This window comes from Lissotriton vulgaris, chromosome 3_2 (genome assembly GCF_964263255.1).
Source record: "Lissotriton vulgaris chromosome 3_2, aLisVul1.2, whole genome shotgun sequence".
Classification (NCBI taxonomy): domain Eukaryota; kingdom Metazoa; phylum Chordata; class Amphibia; order Caudata; family Salamandridae; genus Lissotriton; species Lissotriton vulgaris.
The window spans coordinates 27,181,716-27,206,109 of NC_141690.1; positions in this window are offsets into that span (position 1 = coordinate 27,181,716).

The window sequence follows — 24,394 nt, forward strand, 5'->3', positions numbered from 1 at the left end:
TACTGTCTTGCACCCAGGTCCCAGGGATTTTGGGTTTACCCTTTCTTTGTATCCACAGTTTGTCCAGCGTATGTGTTGGGTCACTGCTAGGAAGAGGGATTCAGAGCAGAGTTTCCTGGTATGTTGGTGAAAGTTAATTTGATTGATGAGGTAAGCTGGTTCTTTGTTGTGTAGTGCCTTATAAGCGTGGGTGAGCGGCTTGAACGGGGGTTTGAAATGGGTCCTTCTGGGAAGCTCAAGGATCAGTCTGGCTGCTGTGTTCTGTAAAGTCTGGCTTTTTGTCATGAGTTGGGTTGTTATTCCTATGTAGAGGGAGTGACAGTTTGCCTGGTGATAGGTGGGAGTCATCTGAAGATGTTCCTGAGCATTCGGAAGGTGAGGAAGCAAGTGGAAAAGACTGTGCTGGTACATGACATTTTGTGTCATGTACCAGCAGCAAAAGGTTAATCATGTTTACCTTCTTTACAGGTGCACAAATATTTAGATAGGGTGATGGCGAGGTCCCAGGGCCAGCTGTACAATAATATTGGTTGCAAATACTGATCAGAACTTTTGACCAGTAACTTTGTGATTATTGTTGCATTTTATGAGCCCACCTGTGCAACAATAGGTCCGTTCTCAAAATTCAGTAACAGAGTGGGTTGTAATCTGAATTATCTAATGAATATTCATGAGGTAGTTAGCAAATTGTGATTGGCTCTGTATCTGGAAAACAATTTTTGCTTCTCAGACAAGCTTACGCACAGATAAGGAGGAAATGGATCTGCCCAATATGCTTATACTTGGACCAACTGCCTAAGGATTTTAAAATCTGATAATCAGGGTTTCAATTTCTTCTGAGAACATTGTTATATTTGGCCTGGTATATGTGGAAATATATTAAAAAAATTACAACTATGATCAAAAGCCTAGTACCTTGTAGTCCCTATGTTATTTTACTCTTTTTTGAATTATGTATTCTATGCGTTGTATACTTTTTACGCCTTTTAAATGTGCTGTCTTGCGAAAACTTGTGTGTTTTATGAGACTAAACACCTGAAATAACCATGACGATGACTCACTTTGATTAGCCAAAATCACAGGAATCAAGGCGTGCAAAGGAAAGCAGACCTCTATCTTTGTATTTTGTTTATACAAAGAAAACAGTTTTTGAATTCAGTCCTTGAATGCAATTAAAAAAGGTTTCTCTTTAAAAAAAAGTTAGATTTAGAGTCTGCAGTGGTCCTGTGGACCACTGCGTAATCTCCTTGAAACTTTTTCAAAATTTTCAAGGGGTAAGTCATACAAACTCCGTACCCTGTTGAAAATTGGTTACCACCTCACCATGGGGGTCAGTAGCTTTTCATAGTTTGCAACCTAATTTATAGTTGCAAATCATTGCTACATTTAATAGTAAATTGCTATTTGATACTAATAAACTATAATTCGCTTAGATTACTGTAATAAATATGCGTTGATTTGGACTGTGTGCAACCATAAAAATGTTTAATACATCTGCACCTCAGGATTGTCCTGTTCATCAAGACCATAACATATGTCAAAAACTGAAATCATGAATTCTTTTACATATTCTGATTTTGTCTGTGCTAGCCTATCACCTTCTCAATGACTCCATGAGTGCCTTGTTTTATGATAAGATCACAAATGGGCAAAATACATTTCCTTCACATTCTGAATTGTATTTTGAACGTAATTACTAATAACAACACAGTATCTTATGTGTATTGTAAGTATTTACTATGATTACAAAGTATATTTTGGTAACACAGGTTTCAGGATCTTCCTTTGACTTCTCTCTGTGCATATTTATTTTGTTTGTGAGGCAGACACATAATGCATCTTCTAATAACCATATGAAACAATGTTCCTATTAGGGTAACTGAAACTTGCTTTTTCTATTTTTTTCTACTCATGCTATCAAATAGCTAATGCAAGTAACATTTTGAGCTTCTATTTCCTATCTTGTCTCAAAAGATCATCTGTATTATCCTACAATTATGAGTTCAGCCTCTGTATGCCTAACATACTTCGCTCCTAGCTCCTAGGGGAAACTCTAGCCAACCGGAACTGTGGTTTAATGAAGACTTTCAGATTATAATCTGCATGAAAAAGTTGCCTAAAATACTTCACTCCTAGCTTTCTAGGGGAATCTCTGGCCAGCAGAAGCTGTGTATTAATAAAACCTATCAGATTATAGTCAGTGTGAAAAGGTTTCTTTGACAGTTCTTGGCATCAGGGTGGGCAGCATCTACAAGCAACAGATGCGGTGATAGATGCTGGATTTTGTGTGGAGTATAGAATTACCCAGTGCTCAACTTGCATATTCGGTCAGACAGTGTTATTTCTCTTTCAAATTTAAAAACTATAAAGTCTGATTGTGTTTCTTGAACATGTCCATTGAAATTTGAAATGTTGCTGTTTGTGCTGGTGACAACAGGAGAAACTGACTTGGAGAGTTGCATAGGACCCCAAGTAAAAACACTAGAAGATGAATGTGTGAATGAAAGACCTGCTGTTATCTATCTACCCTGCACATGGCTTATTCTGCATTTTGCCACCCTTTGTCCATTCTGATTATTTTATCATTTGATTAGTCTGTGCCTCTTCCCTCTGACAGTGTACTGGGACAAATATTATTTGTAAAGACACTAGTTTAGGTTCAGTACTGTTTTTATTATGTTCTTGCACAGCACTACAATGATTTGTAACAGAATCCAGTCCAGACAGACTCTTAGTTTACCATCCAAAGTAGATGCACTGTATGCTGGGACTGGCCCCTGAACAGATGATTCTCCATGAGAGTCTTGAGTGATTTCTTTACTATTAGCAGTACCGGAATAACAACTAAACTCATCTTTTAAAAAATTAACATTATCAGCAGGAATGCCTCATTTTGTTTTGTTTGCAATTAGTAATCATTTTCCTGTCACTGGACATACATCTATAACAGCATTTCATAGTGCATCTCTATCAGACAATGCATATCAATGGAATAAACAACCCGAAAAGTTTTTTAAATCTTCCAGAACACAACCTAAAAATAGTCCTTTTAGACAAGTACCCCACAAACTATTATATGTGGTTGAAATGTGTGTTTCAGGTAACAATAAATCCAAAGACACTTCCCAGAGTTAGTGGAAACCCATCCTTGAATCATTGAGGCAAGACAAAATAATGAATTCTAGCAATCAATGGATGTATTTTAAAAGTTTAATTCAAAATCAAAATCCTATTCTAGTACACATGATATGAATAGTAATTACAAAAAGAAAACAGAATGGTAGTGAAACTGTTCATCAGAAGTGTGAACAGCACGAAATAGTTCAACATTTGGCGATGTAACTTTGTAACAATCCCACCCTCATTTCCTTACTTACTAAGGCAATCTTAGCAGGAGAAAGAAAAACTAACTTGAGTTTCAAAGATAGTTCACACCTGAATGCTTGTTTAAACGATAAGACTTTATGGGGCATATTATCAAGGGGGTTTATCTCTGCTTTTTTGGCTTTAAAAGCCAAGAAAGCGGAGATAAAATTATCTCCCTATTACCTAGCTGTCGCTAACACCAGTTAGCGACAGCTAGTAGGAGATAGCGACCATCTTGGGCCCCATGGGGCATATTATCAAGGGGGTTTATCTCCGCTTTTTTGGCTTTAAAAGCCAAGAAAGCGGAGATAAAATTATCTCCCTATTACCTAGCTGTCGCTATCAACAGTTAGCGACAGCTTGTAGGAGATAGCGACCATCTTGGGCCCTACTTTGCATGTCAGTGATATTTATCACTAATGACATGCAAAGTGGGCGTGCCAAGATGTTAGCGACTGAAAATAGTCGCTAACATCGCTATCTCCTATTACCAACTTTTGGAGTAATTCGCGCTAAGCGCGAATATCTCCGAAAGCTAACACCTGCCCTGAGCAGTTCTTAGCCATGTTATCCAATGGGAGGTGGATAACATGACTAAGAGCATTAGCTCGGTAATGCATGAATATCGCTGACTTTTCAGCGATATTCATGCATTGCAGCGATTTTTATCGCATTTGCGATAAACCTTGGTAATACCAAGGTTTATTTGCAGTAAAAATCGCCGCAGCTCAGCGGTAAATGTTTGTCTCTAACCAAGCAATAGCGATAATTATCGCTATTGCTTGGTAATATGCCCCCTTGTTCTATTTAATGGTTAGGTATGCTACTTTGATCCGCGTTTGCAGCAAATGAAGGCTGAATGCCTCTAATTATACTTTGGGTACACCCACAAGAGGCGACACTGTGAACTAAGAACTTGTGGTAGTTACATAATATGAAAAGCACAAGGGGGCATATTACCAACAACTAGCGATAATTATCGCTATGTTGGCTTAGCGGCAATATTTTTACCGCTGAGCTGCGGCGATTTTTATCGCTTATAAACCTTGCTATTACCAAGGTTTATCGCAAATGCGATAAAAATCGGCCGCAATGCATGAATATCGCTGAAAAGTCAGCGATATTCATGCATTACCGAGCTAATGCTCTTAGCCATGTTATCCACCTCCCATTGGATAACATGGCTAAGAACTGCTCAGGGCAGGTGTTAGCTTTTGGAGATATTCGCGAATATCTCCAAAAGTTGGTAATAGGAGATAGCGATGTTAGCGACTGTTTCCAGTCGCTAACATCTTGGCACGCCCACTTTGCATGTCATTAGTGATAAATATCACTGACATGCAAAGTGGGGCCCAAGATGGTCGCTATCTCCTACTAGCTGTCGCTAACTGGTGTTAGCGACAGCTAGGTAATAGGGAGATAATTTTATCTCCGCTTTCTTGGCTTTTAAAGCCAAAAAAGCAGAGATAAACCCCCTTGATAATATGCCCCAATGTTTTCAGCAAAACATATTTCACAAAACAGAAAAATAGCAAGTAAAATAGGTGCCCAAAGGGGACATTTTCAAAACAGTAAAAGCCATTATTACGTGTAAAAAAAAAAATCACAACACAATACAGTATACAAACAAGTTACAATAACCAGGCATAAGCAAACAATATTCAGTGTAAACAAAAACAGTCACAATTGGAAAAGGGTTTCCAATTCAATAAAGTTGTCTGCATTAGAACAAGAACAGAATCCAATCAATGCTTTATCCCAATTTGCCGGAGGTTCATCGGCGGCATTTCAACGTTGCAACTTTTTGCATGGTCACCAGGATGAAGAAATACTTTTTGAGCAACGGTAAGAAATAAAATCTGAAAACATAAGAATATATAAATATATGTGTGTACATTGCTCCTTTATCTTGTAGAAGGGATGCTGCCCGAGGTGTTTTACTCAGCCTTGCTGGTATGATCGAATTATCCTCTCTGGATGTATATGGTATATTCTCTAAGAGAAACTAATTAACAAACATCAATATATATAAAAAGAAATGGCAATGGTGAATAAAAGACCAAGTACTACACAAATGACCACTGGTTAGACCGCATACGTCGGCTCAGGAGTTCAAGAGACCGAATACTTCAACTATGTCAAATAAAGGAGCAATCACCATTCGCATGTCCTTCGAGCCATTTTGGGCTAATTCACTAACCCTAAAGGACAAACTTGCAACCAGCACTGCGATCTCATCACCAGTGTGTTAATGGAGGAACAAAACCTACCACTAAAACAAAATCAAATAACCATGTTTGATTAAAATTAATGATACAACCTACAGCACAATATTTACAAAAAAGGGGAGAGAACAGGTGCATCCCAAAGTTCAGGAAAAAAGAAATATATAAAGAATTACAATGCCACACACTTGTAGCTTAGAAGTCTCCAACCCCTTGAGAGATCAAAGGGATTGAAGACCCCAAAACTCGTTGAGTCCCCTTATACTAAAAGAAACAGAATACTGAATGAAAACAATGCTTACAAAGGGAGTCACGAGGTGGTAAATATACTTATAGAGCACTCACCAGTAAACTATCCAATCTAGGTAACCACAAAATATGGAATTGCCTGAAAATTTAATATTTAGTTCAATTAAAGAGGGTAGAGGACTCAGCGTCCAAACTTAGAACTCATGTGTCACATTTCCTGGGAACAAAATTCTCCTAGGTTTCCTGCACCATTATGTTGTCAGGCAGCATAAGTGAATTACAGAACTACAGTTGGCGTTTAAACTGCCCTGATTACGATGAAGAGGGGGGGGTGGAGGGGGGGGAAGGCGATCACGCTCGCTATTATGATCAATCCAAGGAAATTAAAATCAGAATCAATCTCCACTAGAGTTCATGCTCAATAACAATAATTAAATCAAAAGAGGGAAAAGAAAATTAAAGACCAGAAAGGGAGGTGTGAAGAAGTTTTGCTAACTGAGATACAATTTGATGCACACATGCAGGGCATAAACATTACTTCCCCACTCCTAATGGCACACATAGCTTCGTTCAATAAATACCATCAAACAACACCCTGACTGGACAGACAATATCTAGGAAAAATTAAGAATCAATTAGAACCCAAAAAAGGATGTTTTCTTAGGGATACATGATATAAAGTAACACCAATGTGCGGGGTAGGGAAACTACGTCCCCTTTGCTATAACCAGTATAGCCTCATTAAGAGGCATCAAGCGGTGTTCACATAATTTACCCACTAATAATGATGTACAGGGTGCATTGAGAGGAATCAAGAAGCACCTTACTGAACAGTAAGGTGCGATTATTCTAAACTACACAACTGAGAGATGAAAAAACGAGCCTCATTCTTAGGCAGACAACATAGTTCAAATTAAATGCTATCAAATGGCACCAATTTATGCATTAGAGGAGCATCTCATAGCCCCATGTGAGATGTTTGAAAATACAATTTTGAGAAGTTGTATACAACTGCTGCCAGCTGTGTGCTACATATCTACACACCCACCAGAGATGCTAAGTTCATAAATGCAATATTATAAGTCAAAAACAGGATTATTTGCAATACACAAGATATTACATGTGACTGCGGAACATGCCCCAGTTACTTACTGGTAATCTTCATCACTCCGAGTTTAGTTTTTCTCGTCACATGATTAACGAAATGAGCATCAGCTCCACACCAGAACACTCCAAAGCAAAAAGTGAGCCTCTGATGCCTCAAATCCCTTCCCAATATGGCCGACCCATATCACCCTTGACCTCTATAAGAGGCGGGCCGGTCCAACCCTTCAGCCTGAGACTACCAAGCCTAAACAATAAGCCGATAGCCAGACATGGAGGGAGGGATGGGAACTCATGTGGCGAGGTAGACTATACTCGGAGTACTGAAGATTACCAGTAAGTAACTGGGGCATTACTTCCTAGTAAATCTTCCTCACCACATGATTAACAAAGTGAGCATATACCCAAGCAAACAGGCTTCATGGTACACAAGAAACCACTATCAAGGAGGAGTATGATAACAAAACACAGCTTTAATTCAGTGTAAACAAAAACAGAATAAAACACGGCCCAGCAAAGGGACCAATCAAGGGACAGCAGACCCCAGCAACCCCCCCTGGGGAGAGCAACCCAGCGCCACCCGGTAGTGCTCCATGAACATGTGCAGAGACGACCAAGTCACAGCCATGTAGATCTCTTCAGTGGACACACCCTTAAAAGAAAAGACCCCAGCTCGCCCATCCTACCAGCAGAGACAATGGCCACCAAGAAAACTACCTTGAAGGTGAGGAATTTAAGATCCACAGAGTGCAGGGGCTCAAAGCAGGGACCCTGCAGGGCCTGCTGCACCAAAGGAGCCAGGTACATAGCCCGAGGCCGCCACAGGAAACAGCTTCACAGCAAGCGATCAACCAAGGAATCCAGCCTCTCCAGGCCCGGACTGTGGAAAACCAACAGGGCAGCCCTCAGAGTAGAGGGCACCAACCCCAGGCCAGGAACTTCAGCCAGGAAATCCAGGACCTCATAGGGTCCACCAATACAGGGCCAGAACACTGCAGCCCGCACCAACAGGAAAACGAGGACCAGTGGCAGGAATGGGACAGCAAGGTGGAAGACCTCCGGGAACCCTACAGCAACTCAACCACCCCTGAAGAACATTTTGGGAAGGGATGGGAGGCATGGGAGGCTCACATTTTGCTTTGGAGTGTTCTGGTGTGGAGCTGAAGCTCACTATGTTAATCATGTGGCGAGGAAGACTTACGAGGAGGTAATGACATCCTATTTCCTTTTTACACTATGTGATTCCCCATAATAGAATGTAATAAAAAGATTCAAATGTTTTACATATCAAGCAAAAACGTTTGGAGGAATGAAAATGCCCTCCTTTCCCGCCGCTGCCTCCCTGTGGCCCCGCCCCCCTCCTGCCCATTCGCTGCCGCACTCCCGCCACCCAGCTGCTCCTCCCTCCCGGCTCCTTCTTATGACACCCATGCACACGCGCAGTGGTCACGCGCAGCGGGCCCGCCGATTGTGCGCTTAAGGCACGCCAAAGGCAAGCCTGTCTGCGCCTGTCCGCGCCTGGACCGCGCCCAGCGCCAGGACCCCTGGTCCCAACCGCCGATGCAGGGCCACACGACGAACCTACGACGCAGCCACCCTCAACGCACTCAATGCCGGCCGGAACCCTGCCTGCTACCGAGCCCCCCGAAACGCACCCACAGACCCTTCGCCTGCAAAGCCTGCCGTTTCACCTGCTACCGGATCTGCCCCGCCCCCGCCAAGCCCAACACCAGCAGCAACCACCTGAAGTGCATCCTGCTCAACATCCGCTCCGTCAATAGGCACGCCGTGGAACTCTGGGACCTGCTCGACACGACAGCACCAGATGTCGCCTTCCTCACCGAAACCTGGATGAACGCCTCCTCAGCGCCCGACATCGCCATAGCCACTCCGGACGGTTACAAGATCACCCGGAAGGACCGCGTCAACCAGACAAGAGGAGGCATCGCAATTGTACACAATAACACCATCCGCATCTCAACTAACTCCGACAAAACCATCACCGCCGCCGAACACCTGCACTTGTGGAGTGGTGTGGCTCACTGGTTAGAGGCGGCAGACCCATAAGCAGAGAACCGCCCGGGACCAGGGTTCAATTCCCGACGTGGCAGGGTCGTGGACCAAGGTCAAACGGACTCGATAATTCTCGCCTCGGTGCCTACTCTATCCAGGGAGCACACTCTGCAACTCTGGGCATTAAGCTTGCCTCATCTCTACAACGGCCCCCCACAGACGCCGGGGATGCCTGGTTTCACCTTGGAGATACCCAGAAAGGGACCATCTCACAGGGAAAACCAGGACGGGTGCCCCAGCGGTCTACAGCGCCTGGATACTCCTTGGAGTCACAGTGCGCTTTACAAGTACACCCACATTTACATTTTCATTTGCATTTTACATTTTACATTTACATTTACATTTACACTTCCAGATACACACTGACCTCAAGACCACCCTCCGCGGCACCCTCATCTACAGACCACCAGGACCACGCACACAATTCAGTGAAGACAACGCAGACTTCATCAGCCCGCACGCCCTTCCTTCCGCCGACTACATCCTCCTAGGGGACCTCAACTTTCACCTGGAGAACAACAACGACAGAAACACCACCGCCCTGCTGGACAACCTCGCCAACCTTGGACTCAAGCAACTGGTGAACACCCCCACCCACTACGCCGGCCACACGCTTGACCCCGTCTTCTCATCCAGCAAGCACATCTCCTTCAGCCACGCCACCAGACTCCACTGGACCAACCACAGCTGCGCCCACTTCAGCTTCAGAAGAACTACGACCCACCACCACCCGCAACAGGTCCCCCGCCGAAGCTGGAGCAAGATCACCTCCGAGCAGCTCACCGCCTCCCTCAGCCACAACACTCCGACCAGCACAACGGACCCAACGAAGCAGCCAACAACCTCACCAAGTGGTTGACCGCCTGCGCCGATGACCTCGCACCACTAAAGAACCCTCCCAGCAGACCCGGCAGCAAGAAAACCCCCTGGTTCACCGACGAACTCAAGGAATCCAAGAAGAACTGCCGCACCCTCGAGAAAGCCTGGCGGCTCGACCACACCACAGACAACAGGGCCGCCCTCAAGCACGCCATCCGCAAACACCATCAGCTGATCCGCGCCACCAAGAAGACGACACTCAAAGAACGACTGGACAACAACACCCACAACAGCAAGGAACTCTTCAGCATCGTCAAAGAGTTCTCCAACCCCAGCGCAGGAAACAACGACATCACTCCCTCGCAAGACCTCTGCAATTCACTCGCCTCGTTCTTCCACCGCAAGATCACCGACATACACAACAGCTTCGACGCAAAGACCACGCACCCTACCACCGAACCAGCACCCGCCACCACCACCCTCTGCAACTGGACCCCGATCAGCACCGAAGACACCACCCGCACGATGAACTCCATCCACTCCGGATCACCAACCGACCCGTGCCCACACCACGTCTTCAACAAAGCCGACGCCACCATCGCACCCCATTTCCGAGACACCATCAACTCCTCCTTCCACACCGCCACCTACCCGGAGAGCTGGAGGCACGCCGAACTGACCGCCCTCGTGAAGAAACCAATGGCGGACCCCACCGACCTCAAGAACTACCGTCCCATCTCGCTCCTTCCTTTTCCAGCCAAAGTCATCTAGAAGACCGTCAACAAACAGCTTACCACCTTCCTCGAGATGAACGGATCCCTCGACCCCTCGCAGTCCGGATTTTGGGCCAACCACAGCACCGAGACCGCCCTTATCACAGCCACCGACGACATCAGAACCATGATCGACAACGGGGAAACAGCGGCCCTCATCCTCCTGGACCTCTCTGCATCATTCAACACCGTCTGCCACCGCACCCTAGTGAAGCGCCTCAGCAACATCCGAATCCAGGAGAAGGCGCTGGAGTGGATCATCTCGTTCCTCACCGGAAGAACCCAGAGAGTCCGCCTCCCTCCGTTCAGATCCGAGGCCACCGAAGTCATCTGCGGCATACCACAAGGATCTTCACTCAGCCCCACCCTCTTCAACATCTACATGAGCCCCCTCGCTGCCATCGCACGCCAGCACAATCTCAACATCATCTCCTACACCGACGACACCCAGCTCATCCTCTCCCTCACCAACGACCTAGCCACCACCAGAACCAACCTACACGAAGGGATGAAAGACGTAGCCGAGTGGATGATGAACAGCCTCCTGAAACTGAACTCAGACAAGACGGAAGTCCTCATCCTGGGATCATCACCCTCTGCCTGGGACGACTCGAGGTTACTGTCCAGAGTAATTCCTAGTGACTTTGCTGAGTCCACCATGGTAGGTTGAACGTTGAAAGCTGTAAGATGTTTAATCCATTCTTGCATTTTGGGGACTTGGGCGGGTGGAGCTATAAGCAGGAATTCGGTTTTTAGGGAATTCAATTTGAGATGATTTTCTGCCAGCCAGGTTTGGGTATTCCTAATCATTGTATTAAGCAGTCTGATGTTGTCTAAGGTGTGGATCTTAAGTAAGCATGGGCGGAAAATCCGTTTCGCTCGCGGATTTTGCGGATTTTCGGTAAATTCGCAATCCGCGAGATTCGCGAATCTCCCGCAAAATCCGCAAATCCGCGAGCAGCGGATTTTGCTCGCACTGTTCGCGTGAGTTCGCGGCTTCCCAGTACAACTTCGCGCCCCGCGAATAAGTGCAAAATTGCAGAAATACGATTTTAGCAAAACTGAAACTACTTACCAGGTTCAAAAGTTCAGGCTCATCATTAGTAGCCATTTCCTGTAGTGCTTCCTGAGGGGCCCCTCCAGAGTTCAGTTGCCAGTTGCAACTATTATGTGACCCTGCTCTGAACCTCAGAATAGTTACACATATGCCACAAAGGTCCTGAATTACAGCTAAGGGAGACAAGCAGGAGCCAGGCTGGAAGTTCAAATCCATTAATCAGCCCCTAATTAATTATTGTCAGTTGGGGCAGGGCAGGTGTTGTAACTAATTTTGCAACAATGAAAGCACTTAGCAAGTGCAAAAGATCACTAATCAGGAAGCACTAAGGAAGCAGGTGCCAGCTAAAAAAATATTCTGTGACACATTAATCAGCCCCAAAATAATTCAGGTCACTTGAGGCAGGGAAGGTGTGCTTGCGTTGCCACAATAATGTAAACTGACTGGACAACCAGAGGGTGCTGTGATGAAACAGAGGGTGGCATGGGTGGGCCAGAGGGTGGCATGAGTAGTCAGAGAGTGGCAGTGGTGACAGAGAGTGGCAGTGATGAAGAAGAGTGTCCCAAACAGGCTGGACACGTAGAAACAACAAGTTCGCGAAACTTGCGACCCGACAGGTAAGTTCGCAATTTGCGAAATTGTAGAAAACCCTCGCGAACTGGCAAAAACCCGCGCAAACACAAAAAAAAAATCCGCAAATTCGCGAGAATTCGCGGATTTTGCGGATTGCGAGTTCGCAAATCCGCAAAATTCGCGAACGCGAGATTCGCAAAATTCGCCCATGCTTAATCTTAAGGTATAGATGTGTATTGTCGGCGTACATGTGGTATTGCTTGTAGAATTTCGGTGAGTGGTTCCATGAACAGAATAAACAATGTCGGTGATAGTGAGGACCCTTGCGGGACTCCCAAGGTTACTATGACGGGCTTGGACAGGGAGTTGTTAACTTTGAATTATTGTGTCAAATTTTGAAGAAATGAGGTAAACCAGTTTAGTACAGCTCCTGACAAACCCATTCTGTGTTCCAAGAGGTCTATCAAGTTCTCATGTTTGACCGTATCAAAAGCTGACGAGAGGTCTAGCAGGATGAGTAAGCAGGATCCATTTTGATCCAGTATTTGCAGTGCCTTGTCAATTATGTGGGTCATGGCTGATTCAGTGCTATGACCTGCACGGAAGCCTGATTGATGTGTGTTGAGGAGGTCAAAGTGATCAATATGTCTCGTTAGTTGTAGGTGAACACATTTTTCTAAAAGTTTGGCCAACGTCGGAATATTTGAAATAGGGCGATAGTTGTTTAGGTCCGTAGGGTCAGCCGTGGTCTTCTTTAGAATGGGTGTTACCTGACCTACTTTGAGGGTGTCTGGGATGCAACCTTGTTGAAGTGAGCTGTTTATGATCTTGGACCGGAGAGGCAGAAGGAGTGGAGTTAGGTCTTTGACAGCATTTGCGGTGAGAGGATCAGTGAAGTGATTAGCAGGTTTCAGGGCACTGAGTATTTTGCCTAAGTTTTCTTCAGAGTAGATGGTGAAGGAGGACCAGGCTGCATCATTTTTAAGGTTAGGTTTAGGTGGAGCAAATGGAGGGGGTGCAATTAGAGATGCTGGGGTGGTCTTTGTGTGTGGTCTCGAATGTAAGGTAAGATCATTTAAGAGGTCCCTATTGATGGTGTCAGTCTTCATAGTGAAGAAGGCTGAGAATTCTTCACAGTTTGGTTGTGGGCCAGATCTGTCTTGTGGACATTGAGGTGTTTTGATAAGTTCAAAAAGTTTTTGGGGGCGATTTCTTGCTTGGTCTAGTTGTAAGCTGAAAAGGTCCGCTTTGGTGTGCTTGATCTTATGGTAATATGTATTTCTCTTTGTTCTAAGAATCTTGAGGTGGGTCGCGGATGGAACTGATCTCCATGCGCGTTCAGAAGTTCTGAGCGCACGTCTGTTCTCATTGAGTGATCCATTGTACCAAGGCTTAGAGTTTTTTATAGAGGCTCTCTTTAGTTGGAGAGGTGCAACCTCATTAATTATCGAGGTCATGGCAGATAGGTAATGATTGGTGAGATTGTGTACTTCAGAGTACCCTGCAGGGGGCCTGAGAAGGTTATAACTGGAGGAGGGCAGGGTGTTAGGGTCGATTTTTTTCAGGTCTCTTTTCCAAACTTTAGGTCTTGTGGATTGCATCGGGTTCAGTTTCACCATTTCCTTGATAAAGAAGGTAATAATGTGGTGATCTGACCAGTCACAAGGTAGGATCGACTTTAGCTGAGTGGAGTCTCTTTTGGATATTACTAAATCCAGGATTGAACCTTTCTCGTGGGTGGGGGTGTCACAGATTTGGGTTAGGTCTAGGTCATCTAGGAAGTTTTTGAGACTGTTGACGACTGTATCCTTGTGATCATTCCAGTGAAGATTGAAGTCTCCAAGGAATAGTTGGGTATTTTGGCGCCCAATATTCGTTGATACCATATCCATGACGTGTTCGGTGAAGGCGAGGTTGCCGCCTGGTGGATGATAGATGGTGGGTAAAGAGAATATTGGTTTGCCATTGCTGGAGATGTCGAAGCATATGTATTCACAAGAGGTGAAAACTGGGGATATGGCTCTGTTTATTGAGATGTTGTTACGGTGTATACAGGCAATATCTCCCCCAGGTTCATTAGTTCTGTCTAGTCTGATGATGTTGTAGTTAGGTGGTACCAAAAGGTTGATGATTGGTGTGGAGGATTATTTTAACCAGGTCTCAGTTAACAGTATCAGGTCTGGTTCTTGTGAGAGAATTAGGTCGGCTATGTCAGCTGCGTGTCTAGAGGCCGACCTACAGTTTGGAGTATGCATTTGAGTCGGTGCGTGATGAGGGGTGAGGTAGGTTCCTGAATGAGGGGGACTTTTCTAAGGTTGGTGTCGATGACGCCTCTAGTGTTGATTTTGGTGGTCCTATGAGGGTTGGGGGGATAGTGGGGATCGTCAAAGAGGAGGGGTGAGCGGCTTCAAAGGGGGGATCATATGAGTGTAGTAGAGAGAGTAAGTCGCTCACCGAGAGCTGATTGGTGCTTCTGATTGGTCGGGAAGATTTATTTCAGGAGTGTCTTCAGCCTGTCTCCAATACACCTCTGACGTAGGTGACAACTACACTTTGTGCATTGACAGTCACAAACACAGGAAGTGTAGGTGTGTCTGAATAATTATTTGTACATAGAAGTCCAAATTGGGGCCAAAAGTGGGGGGAAACCTACACACAGGCCTGTTTGCTTACAGTCCCAACTTTGTTCACAGCAAGCTATAGTAGCAGTGCAGATGGTGAGCAGTTACAGTGAAAAACGGCATCTGCAATATGATTTGATTTTTTTTAAGAGAGGCTATCAAATTGTGTATCCAATGTCCTGCAGTTGTGCCCTTTTTTTTCACCTCTCTGCATTTGGCGGTGCTGTGTTCTACCTTGTCGTGCGCCGGGACGCTCCTTTGCTGGAGCATCTGTGCGCATTATAAGTGCCCATAGCATAGCATAGCAAGAGAGGTGTTAGAATGGCCACTGCCTGTTTTACCGCCCCTGCTCTATTGTATTCTTTGGAGTACAGGATCATTTCAACATGCTCAGGTGGTGAATCCCACTTGAAACACGAAGACGCAGACGAGCAGCAGCATTCAGATTGCCATCCCACCTGGAAGTCAAGGAACCATTGCTAGATTGCTACAGTACTCTTATACACACAGGTACCGCCAAAAACAGTCTGTGGTGAAAATGATATGATTGTATTGTATAGAAGTCGTAGCAGCCTATATAATTTTTCCCAAAATTTGAGACAAGACTTAGGTTCATGAAATGTGAAATCTTCTCTTACTTGGAGAAAATCACCTATGTAATGTTTGATAGAGTTGGCCCAATGTAGTGGATTATTATGTTGCTTCCTTAAAAATGACTTTCAGTTAAGTTTTAGCAACATCAAATAAGTTAATGTTTTTACATAAACCCTATGAAGTGAATAGCTGCAATTATTACTTGAAGGGCATTGTACTCCTCTTCAAGTAATAAAGGTACTATTCCTGACTAGGTCCAGTTAGGTCTTAATATTTTAGAGCAGAGCTAAAACCTTGGTAACTGTAGCACAGAGCAGTCAGGCATTACTTTGGAGAAATGTATACATTATTAATCAGTACGAAAACAGTTAAAAAGTAGACCAACATAACAAAAATCAGATGTAGGGAACCGGGAATTAGATTTTTCAAAGTTGTAGTTGTTTTTAACACAAAAAAGTTTAAAGCACTAATAGCCGGTATCTAGTTGAGCAAGACTGGTCCAAATAAAACAAAAAAAGACATATGTGATGGTGCACCGATCCAGTACAGGGATCACGGTCATGTGGCACAAAGATTTACCTTTTGATTTAGAAACTTTTTGGGAAGTTGAATATCCTCACTGGAGCAATGCAGTAGGCTGTTGCTGAGATGGGTTCCACAACGCTGGATAGACTTCCAACGAAGTCCCATTGAATTTGTAGACTGTTGGTTGGAAATGGTTGGCAAATTTCAATTGAGGCTCCAGGTTGTGTATGAAGGTGGGATGGTCGACTGTTTCAAAGGTTGCTTAGGGTCCAGAAATATCAAGAGACAGGGTCATCGTCATCTGTGGTCAGGATGGCATCTGAGTGATCTATAAGGTGGTCTCAGTGCTGCAGCATGATCTGAAGCCAGACTGATAATCGCATAGAACATGGTTAGCATTGATGTTATGTTAGTCAAATATAAATATCTTTTTCACTGGTCATGACAATGACTGGTAGGTGAGTGTTGATCCATAGTTGTTGGTGTTGCCTTTGTCTAGTGCAGTTTTCTTTAGGAATGAGAGGATGTGGTCTCTGTTGGGCATATAGGAAGATGGGAAGATGGCTTGAGTGAGAGAGGCATTGCCAAATGTGAGTAGGGATGAGCATACACCCCTAAAGAGAATATTACTTGAAGTACAAGAGGAAGACACCATCTTCATAGAAAATGGCTTTGAGGGAGTTGACTATGTCAGCAAGATCTGGGAGAGGTAGTGATTTAAAGCCTGAACATTGCGGGTTTCTATGGTTAGGGGTGGGGGCATAAGAAATGAAGCAGGCTTGGTGTTGTTTATGTGCTTTTGCACTTCTGTGTTTTTTCATTGAAGAAGGGGTTGAGGGCATTTCACTTCTCCAGGGAGTAAGAAATAGGTAAGATAGGTCTGGCAGAGAGCAGATTCATCGTTTGAATGTCTTGAAAGAATTAAGCTTCTGTTGGGGGCTTAATTGATGGTGTTGTTATAGTATTTTGCTTTGGTGGATGTGATTGCACAGGGGGACTTGAGTATCATGAGATCATTTTGAGTTCTGTTTTTTCTTTTTTTTTTGTTTCCTGTCTGCAAACATGTTGCTTATTGTTAGCAAGTTCTCTTGAGAATGAGGGTGCTGAAAGCTATTGCAATACAACTTTTATGTTACTGAACATAGTCCACATGATAACAAATGAAACTAAACATGACTCAAATGTCATAAATGTGCTTTTTATCATTTAAAAGCAACACCAAATGAAATAGATTCCAACAAGATCAGTGCTCATATAAAGAGAGAAGAAAACCTGGTGTGTGAAGGCAATCTAGCGTCCTGTGTCACATATGTCGTTGATTACTGGATGTGACTAAACAATTTGGGAAGCATAACGGGTGTGTGTGCACCAATAATATGTGGTAGAGGATGTACCCTGAGAATGATGTTTGCATAGAATTGCAATAATATTTGAAGTAAGGTTCTCCAAAAAACACCCATATTTCTTTCAATCACAATCTAGGTACAAGTGTAATTTGTAGCCCTTCTTTTGTGGTATTGCAATAATCTAACTGGACTAAACTTCCACATCTCTCAACTAGACAGGGGATATGTGAGGTAGATTGAAGAGGAATCCACCAATTTTTGGCAGATGCCATGCATCCGACAGCTACATTTTGTTTTACCAATGTCATGCATCCAACAACCACTTAATGAGGTTCTTAATTGAATATTTTTGTGGATTCCACATTTGAAATCTTCAGAATATTTCCAGATATGTTCACTAAGTTCTGTTCACCTCTGAATATTGTTAATTTGTTGATGAAGTATGTGAGCTGAGGACTACTAAGCTGTCTCACTGGGAACTAAATGCAGATGAATCAAAATAAAAGTATTATGTGAGGGTTCTTTCAGGACCCTAATTACTTTAAAAATGACACCTTTAGTCACTGAAAGAAAATGTAGGTTTGCTCAGCATAGATGGCTCACTACCGCACCTTCTGAATACGTTGAAAACAGTGATTAGGCAATTTTTTGTTTTTTCATGAGATCATGGGTTTAATCATCTTTAGTTGTTGTTGACACTAGTACCACATTTTGGCGATGCTAGGAAGGAAGCTTTATTGGAATCATCAGAAATAAAATAATAATCTACTGTCTTCCTCTTTAAACCTTGGCCACTTTCTATCCCCATCATTATATACATTTCTGTAAACAATAGGACTCTGTGCACTTTATTTCTGCTAACCCGTGGTAAAGTGGTAAACATGGTAAAATTGGCCGACCCACAATTGGAACATTTACTTTACTTATAAGTCCCTAGTATATGATCAAACGTGTAACCATTACATTCGACCAGTGAGCAGTAGCACTCATTACAATTAATGAGCAATAACTTCAGTTGGGGAGCAAATACAGAAATCTATCTTCCATTAATTTGAATTTTAATCTAAAATCTTTTTTTAAGGTAAATTTTGATTTTAAATTAGTGTTCTAAAAATACCAGGTCTTTTGTGTTGAGTTTTGAATTTTTAGAAAGATGGCATTTTCCCCTCTGAACGAAATGTGCCTTTCTTCCAGTGTCCTGGGTCAAGTGAATGTTAATGGCTCTCCTGTGATTAGATGTGTATTCCTTCCACACTGGGGACAAAAGGGCCTTGGATGTAGAGTGAGTCTATCTTCCTGACAGGATGGTTAGGGACGACTTATGCCTTACCTTGATTGCACTTCAAAATACCCTGGGGCTTACTTATGAGCACTTGCGTCACTTTTGCACTGCCGGTGCGTCACTTTTTGTGACGCACCAGCAGGGTACAAAATGCACCATGTTACAACATATATACAAAGTGTCGCATCTAGGTAGATGCGTAACTTTGTAAACCCCTGCGCCACAATATACTTATACCAGGTATAATATATGCAGGGCAGGCCTCGTAGAAGTGACACAGTGAAGTCTATGAGATTTCTCTGCGTCACTTCTGGGACATAAATGGTCACATGCGTCACATAAATGCTGCCTCGCAGCAGACATAAGACTGACGCAGGCATATTTGAAATGGGACTTGCCCATGTGAAATGACCCATTGATGGAGTTGCATCACGTTCGTGACACACTCCATCAATACGTCATTTTTATGCCTACAGATACATCAGAAATACTGCCGTATATGTAACTCCTTGTGACATAATGCATCATACTGTAAGTATGACGGAACCAGCATGTCGTAAGGAGGGCACAATGAAAAGTGACACATCGCTGTTTTCACGCAACGATGCATCACTTTTCATAAATGAGGCCCCCTGCCTGTACCACACACAAAGTAAACTGATACCAGGCCTGCTCTTGCCTTTATTCCTCCAACCAGGTTCCACCAAATCTAGGGAATCAGCCAGAATTCGTTTGGGAGTAGTCCAGGGATTACCCGGCACAAAGGCTGGCACTGGGGATAAAAATGGCAACCTCAGAATTTCTCATCAGAACAGTCTTGGGCCTGAGAAAAATCAGTGGAAGGACTGCCCTGCTGTGTGTAGAAGGAAGAGACTGAACCAGATGGCATTGAACTCAGTGTGTTAGAAGTGATTCCAAGGGTCAGTTGGTTGACCTACAGTTTGAGTTGCAGGGACATAACACGTTTCCAGAGGTCTCCTCTACAACTGCCTTGGCCCTGCTGTTGGCTTCTGCTGGAGAAAGTCCTGACCACATAAGAGGTTCTTTCCTTGGCCCTGGAGCCTTAGCAGATTTCAGAGTCTACTTCTTCTCCTCCTTTAAAGCGCTAAGAACTGGAATCCAGGCACAAATTCAGATGTTCTAGGCTTTATATGCTGTCAGGACAATGTCTTGTGTCCTGCTATATAGACAAGAAGAAATATCATATTAAAAATACCTAGGGGTATACTCAACCGTAATATTATTATGGAGTGTCACTGGTATGGTTAAGATATTCAAATATTGGTCACTATGTGTGATCAATTAAACACCTGTCCTTGGGAAACATGATTACCAACATGTTTCAACCTTTTTAAATATCCTAAAGGAGGTCTTAGTTCTACACGGAAAACAATTGGTAAAAAATAGTAACAAACTTAATTTTGGAGCCCAATTTCCACATAAATTAGCTTGAAACCTAAAGATTTTGAAAGGACACTGATGCATATTGAAATATTTTTGGGATGTGCAATCAAGCGTTGCCTGACCTAGGTATATTAGGACTCACCTGCTGCATCTGGTTGCACTAAATGCATCACACTCCCGTTTTGTCCTTCATCATTCACTAGATCGATTTAAAGCAGGACTAATTTGGACCTTCAGATATATGAGGATCTAACAATTGTAAATTGTAAATTGATACTTGTATAGCGCACTACTCACCCGCAAGGGTCTCAAGGTGCTTGTACGAATACCGCTGTGGAACCCATCCTGGCTTTCCCTGTGAGGCGTCCACTCCTGGGCACCCCCAAGGTGGAGGCCAGGCATCCTTAGCGTTGTGGGGGCCGTTGTGGAGATTAAGCAAGCTATTGCCCAGAGTTACAGAGTGGGACTCCATGATTGGAATAGGCACTGAGGCGAGAATTATCGGAAGAAATTCCTCCAAGCGCTACACTGGTAAATAGTAAAAACGATACCATTGTGAATCAAATTTAGAGGAAGAAAGTAAAATAGACTTATCTCTCTTGCGCCTTGTCATTAATGAGGGAAACCCTTAAAATGAACTGACATAAAACTAACTGAAATACCAGCTTTCCGGTCAATTTACTACAGGCCAGCTTCTTCACGGATCTTCTCCTCTGCTTCAACGGGCCTTCTGAAGCCATGTGTCTCGAGATCAGGGGCTGATTGCTGAATGTCAAATCAAAAGGCCAGATATGATTGGGGCTGACACTTCTTCAATCTGCTGAACCCTGGCATTTGGCAAGGTATGGGGCGACTGCACTGCTCGAGCAGGATGCTATTTTAAGACATTCTGCACTGCACTAAGCATGTCTAATGCCTAGTCAATGGAAGACGGGAGCTGGAATGAAAGTGTTCTTCACATGCGCAGTCCATCTGAACTCCTGCTCTCTCCTGCTGTGTACATTGACACCCATACTTTAACCCCTTCCCCGCAGGGCGGATTTCACCGCGGTGCGGGGATATAATTAGGGGTCTTAATCTGTCAGGAGCACAGGCCTGGAAAAGTAAACAGACAAACTAAGAAAGGTGTCAATTTGAATACTTACAGTCCTGATGCCCAAGCTGCAGAGAGCTGATTATTTTTCTGTTAATGAAAGTGGGGGCGCAGCTCCTGCACCCCCTATGGACCAGCAGCCCCTGGCTATAGGTGATATTAGTTTTGAGATACTTCCGTACCTAATTAATCTGTAGGGATAATGTTAATTAAACAGTAATTCATACTCTGTACTACAGAATAGTGCGCTGGGAAACTGATGGGGGGTATGTCTACATAGATCAATCTCTCTAGAGTGGTCTGGGGACATATACTGGCCTTTCACTACTAGCACAGTATTCGGTCAGTCTCTCACACTAGCAATCATTGTACCTCATTGTTCAGGTCCTTATTGGATGTGACTAGAAAGACCACCCAGAGGGGGACCGAATTGCCACTTGCATTTATTTATATGTAGGTGGAAATGTCTTGCTATAATATGAAGAATTTAACAGACACCGGACTGGATTGAGAATTCAAAAGATACACTCCATCACATTATGAGCCCTTTTCCAATGTATTGGATCAAACAAATATCATATCAAAAATATATTATATAATACATCCATACTAATATAATAAAGAGAGAGCCCAAACCTTTGAGGCGGGTAATCTCAGGAACCACAGCACCAATCACAACACCCAATACAGCGTTGGAAAGGGCAGTTGCAGCAGAAGGACATAGGCTATGCAGACGCCCACCATATACATTTAAAAGGTAAAAGAACCGTGCCAGCAAAGTAGTCCCTTGTGGGCGTGTCTGCGTTGTGCTGTGGGCATGTGCTGGGGGCGTGTGGTACGTTCCGCCCTTCATGCCATGTCTCATATTGTGTACTAATCCCACCCTGCTCCCTTTAAATACCCCTGCACCCCTTAATCATAACCCACCCTTACTCTTAAAATACCCCAACACTAACCCATCTTAACCCTATAAATATACTCTGTACCCCAAACCCAAACCTATCCCTAAACCCTAAAAATACCCCTGTACCACAACACACAAACCTAGCCCTGAACCCTATAAATACCCCTGTACCTCAAAACCCAAACCTACCCTTGAACCCTAAAAATACCCCTGTACCCAAACCAAGCCCTGAAACCTAAAAATACCACTGTACCCCAAACCTACCCCTGAACCCTAAAATACCCCTGTACCCCAAAACCCAAACCTAGCCTTGAACCCTTAAAATTCCCCTGTACCCCAAAACCGAAACCTACCCCTGAACCCTAAAAATACCCCTGTACCCCAAAACCCAAACCTAGCCCTGAACTCTAAAAAATAACCCTGTACCCCAAAACCCAAACCTACCCCTAAACCCTAAAATACCCCTGTACCCCAAAACCCAAACCTAGCCCTGAACCCTAAAAATACCCCTGTACCCCAATACCCAAACCTACCCCTGAACCCTAAAAATACCCCCATACCCCAAAACACAAACCTAGCCCTGAACCCTAAAAAAAATACCCCTGTACCCCAAAACCCATACCTATCCCTAAACCCTAAAACTACCCCTGTACCCCATAACCCAAAACTATATCTGAACCCTTAAAATACTCAAACACCCCAAAACATATACCTCAGTACCCCAAAACATATAGCCCACTACCCATACTTACCTTATCCAAACATTAAATAAAACATGCTTTTACCATTCATGCATTTACAACGAATTTCGTTGTAAATGTATGCGTGGTAAAAGCATATAAAATGTAATGCCATGCGTTATAATGGCATTGCGGAGTCCTGGTACTTTCGTAATGAAAGTATGCGGAATGATGGTATGTGGAAAGAAAGTTGCAGAATAATGGGTGTTTACCCTCCCCGGTAAGTACATTGGTGGCACGGCGGCCCACATCTCCAGGCACATACTCATATTTTTTCACCACCCATTTGAAAAATGCACAGGTCACTCTCGTTGATGGCCAGCATCGACATACACTTTTAGACACACCTCCCGCCACAAGTTCTAGAATTGCAAACTTTAGAGCTGGGGAGCTACGTTCGAATCTCGGCATCAGCTCAACATCCTGTGATTCCAGGCAAATTGCTTTGTCTCCTCGTGACTACCACAAATAAATGTGTTCTTCTGTAATGTAAATTGTGCTCATGCCATGTTGTCGAGTTTGCGCTATATAATATTGCAAGGAAAAATAAAGTAGGGAAACTCGAGTTCACACACTACTGAACGCGCACTCTTAAGTCCATCAGCAGTGCACTGTGAATCGGAGCGTTTCACAGGCCTGTCACAGATAAGAAATGCTATCAAAACGAAATCCTACAAAACAATATACTACTGGCCGGCAGCAATTCATACCCGGACAACGTCAGGATGGGCTGCTAGTAGTTAATAAAACAGTAGGGGCCAGATGTAGGTCGGTTGGTAACGGCCGAAAATCGGTATATTCGGCCGTTACCGACCGGTATTCAAGAATTGGCGTGTAGGGGCACAATTTTACAGAATCGGTAACTTTACCGATTTGGTAAATTTACCGATTCTGTAAAATACCGAATCGGTATTTTTACCGATTCGGTAAATCTCAGATGTAGGTGGGACTCTTCTGAGTCCCAAAGGCCCTACAAAATCGGTATTTTACCACACAATCCTATTGTGTGGTAAAATACCGAATTCAGGTGTGCATGCACATGTGTGCATGCACACCTAGCCATGTGACAGACAGACATGCCCACGAGGCATGTCTGTGTGCCACATGGCGCACATGCCTATTTGTGGGGTGCCAGAGGGTGTCAAAGTGTCACCCCCTGCACCCTTGCAAAATTCGGTATTTACCGATTCTGTAAATACAGAATCGGTATTTCCCATTGATTCCTATGGCCTTCAAAGCCCATAGGAATCAATGGGAAATACCGATTCTGTATTTACAGAATCGGTAAATACCGAATGTTACAGATTCGGTATTTTCACATCTGGAAATACCTACATATCCACCCCTTAGATTTACTGATTTTTAATTACTGAATCGGTAAAATTCGGTAATTAAAAATCGGTAAATCTATTCTACCTACATCTAGCCCCTGGTGTGCAAAGATTGTATATTTTCTTTTTTCTTTTTCTATTTGTCTTTTTTCTTCCCCTAATAGTTCTCTTTCTCACCCCACCACATTCATACTTACTCACTCAAATCTCAAACAACAATCTCACTCATCCCACATCTATGTACCACTTAAGGCAGAAATTCATATATACATCAACATGGACAACAGGAAAAGTGTCATATACAGTTATAATAAG